This window comes from Phymastichus coffea, unplaced genomic scaffold (assembly GCF_024137745.1).
Source record: "Phymastichus coffea isolate CEN01 unplaced genomic scaffold, Cenicafe_Pcof_1.1 PCOF00024, whole genome shotgun sequence".
Taxonomy (NCBI): Eukaryota; Metazoa; Arthropoda; class Insecta; order Hymenoptera; family Eulophidae; genus Phymastichus; species Phymastichus coffea.
This window is the reverse complement of record NW_026706835.1, coordinates 2241923-2245887: the sequence shown is the minus strand read 5'-3', so window position 1 is coordinate 2245887 and position 3965 is coordinate 2241923.

Sequence of the window (3965 nt, the reverse complement as noted above, 5' to 3'; positions counted from 1 at the left end):
CGTATACTACTAGTAGTAGTTCTTTTTCTGTCACTGACAAAGAAGGTACGCCAATCAAAACTCATCGATCTTGATGATTCTTGTATATGTTGTAGTACATTAAATAAACAAAAGATTCGTATTTTTGTATCGTCTTGAAAAGATATTTAAGAGGTGAAATTCACCCTAGAAGTTTACCCCAAAAAATAGTTTTTTTCAAATAACTTTTCTACTAATCAATATTTTTTAGTAAAACTAAGTGAGTTAGTAATAATCCTTATGAAAAGTAAAACAAAATCTGATGTGTTTGGCTTTTGGGGACTGCAGCACCTATTTCAAATACACGAAAACTAAAAAAATTCATTTCAGGCTCATGAACCATTTACCCAACAACTATCATGAACCATCTCATTTTATTTTATCACCACCTTATTTTTGGATAGATCTTGCTAGTCATTCAAAGAGAAAAAATTTCGAAGGAAGATAATTAAAATGTTACAATAAAAAAAGCTTTTATACTTACACTTATATACATTAATTACTTCTTCCATATTATCAGTATTTAAAAAATTAGCAATGGTTGATCTTAAACGTTTTCCCCGCCTTTTTGAAATAAAGTGAGAGGCATGGAGCATGGAGCTGGGGCAGTGAAACATCAACATCTCTTGATCAAGTAGCATAGGTGCTCCGTATGCGGATACATCAGATTAGGTAAAAAGCGATTACGATAAAGCAGTTCGATTGTCGGTTAGTTAGCATCGGTAAGCACATTAATAACTTACAAAACTCTAGCGTTACTAAGACATCATGTCAGTATTTGGACACTGGTAACACTTCGATAACTCTGTCGGTAACACGTCAACACAAATCGGTCATTAACGTTATACGTGGTGCCGACTCGATCGGTAAATTGTGCCAGGATCTCTATAACTTATATTACTTCATCGTTTTAGTAAACGATATGAATACGATAATAATTGAATAAATGGTTCGACAATTGATTATTAATTTGATTTGCGCGGTAACCTCCGTGAGAAACGCTAAAAGTATAACATTCCTATGGCGATATAAACTTTAGTACAGGAGGTCACGACCGTTGTGACTCCTTTATTTTATCTTCATAGAATAGCACCATGAAGTGCCATTTGAGCTTCGGCAGTAATAGACTTTTATTATTCCACTGTAACCAAACATTTCTATTAGAACTAATAATAACAATAATGATAATAATAATAATAATAGTCATGTCGGGCTGGTCTAGTGAGTGGTTACACCTCACTGGGCAAATGTTAGCTTCCAACGTCCACTACCGTGCCCAGTGAAAACGTTGTCCGTCACGTCAATGCTCTAAGTAGCAACGCTATAACAGATACGGCCAAGAGGAAGATATGGCTCACAAATGACGTAAAAGATAATGGTATTCTGCCGAGGTGGCCAACCATTAATCACTTACACACACCTACACAACACAAACACTTACACACACATGTCTCTTAGTAAATCGGCGAGATGAATGCTCGGCAACTCTATAAACGGCTCTTACTGAAAGAGCAAATGCCCGTGGACTCCTATAAACGGAACCGCCCGAAAGCGAATTAAGAGAATCCCTCTAATCGGGCTCTCCCCGTGAATGAAGCCCGGTTTTGCCACTACGGACACTCACAATCACGCACACTCTACAGGGGGGGGGGGGCACTGAACACACAGGGTGGAGGAGAGGGGACCTCAGGGGCCGTGCATTGTTCCAGCGCGGTTCGTAAAGTCGCGACCACGAGGGACCTTTAGCACAACGGGACGAAACTAAACTATGACAATGTACAAAAGAAATACAGATTTACCTCAAGTGGTAAACCCTTTTCAGGGGGAATCATCTCCAGGTTCCGATCAGGAGAAAGTCCCGGTGGTCACGGGCAGGGGCATGGATTTTGAAGGCCGCACTTTGTGCACGGGGAAAAGGAGAACGACACGAAACAATGACACGAACAAGAACTTACTAAACCTACCAAGACAACAAAGGACAGACAGTGTGTCAAGCGGAAGCAGCGGGGTGAGCTACGCCTCTGCCGCTGACAGCCAAGAAGAGACGAACCGGACGAACACTCACAACGACATACAAGACACGAGACGTGACTGAACTCCTATGGCTTATACAAGAGACGGTGACGAAAATGGCCAAAGCAGCAAACGTACAAAAGAATATGATATGATATGAAAAGAAATGAATATGATAGTGAGTCCGGGAATTAAGACAATTCTCGAGATTGTGGACATTGCGCTGCATCGATCGGACGCAGTTTCGGGAGGACGTCTCCAAGACAACAACAATACAGACAATACACCGGGAAATAACGAAGAGACACAACGAACGAAAAGAAACGTTCGCCGGCTGAAACCACGCCGGAGACCTCACAAAAGAGGTCACCGACGGCTGAACCGGCCAAGGACTGGCAGAAGGTCACACGAAAAATAACAGACAAGATAAAAAAGAAAGGACGCAAATGACGCAAAGAACCTGCAACTGCGGTATCGGTGACAACTACATCTGGGCTACAATCGGCTCTGTCACTTATCTCAGCGTCTACCTGACATCCAACTGCATCGCAGTGCAATTCAAAAGAAAGGTGACACTCCTAGAAGATGGGATCAGGAACCTGTCCGGGGATGTCATCTTTGCGGGGGATTTCAACGTGAGGGCGACCGAGTGGGGAATGAACGAAACGAATCGACGCGGAAGACTACTGCTGGAAATGGCCGCAAGACTCGATTTAGCAGTGGTAAATACGGGACATACGACGATCTACAGACGGCCAGGTGACTCCATTCCCGACGTCACGATGACGTCGGACAGAATCCTAACACGGGTGATGGGATGTAGTGGGATGTGATGGGGTGGCGGGTGATCGAAGACTATACAGCCAGCGATCACCAGTACATCGCCTTCGAAGCGGTGGCACGGACGGAAACGAGACGAACGAGAACCCACGAACCCCCGCGGTGGAACCTAAATAAACTCGACGGACGAAAATTTTCGGAGGAGTTGATGGCAGCACCAGCACCAGGGGTGAAATTGACGGGCTGGCGAAGAGCGGAAAGACTGACAGACGAGACTGTCAAATTAATAGACAGCCATACGAACGAGATAGCTGGACTACGTAGGATATGCCTGCCAAATCGGCGACGAGTGACAAGGGCTGGGGGCGAACCCGAAAAGGAAAACCTTCAAGTTATATACAAAACAGTACGAAAGACGCTGACGAAAGCAATATGGGACAGCAAGACGCGATGCTGGAGGAATCTCTGCGAGGAGGTGAACGAGGATCCCTGGGGAACCGGGTACAAGATCGTGACCGGTAAACTAGGGGCCCGAGTCCCACCGGAACTTAAAGATGCCGAAACAGCAGGACGGATTGTTGACGGATTGTTTCCGACGCACCTGATTAGGACGAACGTGACGGACGACGTAGACGCACGGGTGCCTCCCCGTTTTTACCATTGAGAAGCTCACCAGAGCAACGAATGCGATAAAGACGGGCAAGGCGCCAGGACAAGACGGAGTACCGGCCGAGGTTCTTCGGCTCGTGGATCGTCTACGGCTGGAGATAATCCTCGATCTGAATGTTCAGCGACCGGTGGAAAGAGGCAAGGCTCGTCCTTATTCCAAAAGGTAGGAGCGATCCTGGCACGCCTTCGGCTTACCGACCATTGAGTTTACTTGACATGACTGGTAAACTCTTCGAACAACTATTGAGACCGAGACTAATGGACGCGATACAAATCGGAGGGGGTTTTTTAGAGTTGCAGTTCGGTTTCAGGAAGTGTCGATCGACGATTGGAGCGATCCAAAAGGTCGTCGACTCTTTCCTGGAACTAGACAGACACTGCCACGCGGCGCGACCTATAGTGTTACTGGCGATGCTCGACATTAGGAATGCTTTTAACTCGGCTAGGTGGGGAGATATCTTGGAGGCTGAAAAGCAACTTCGAGA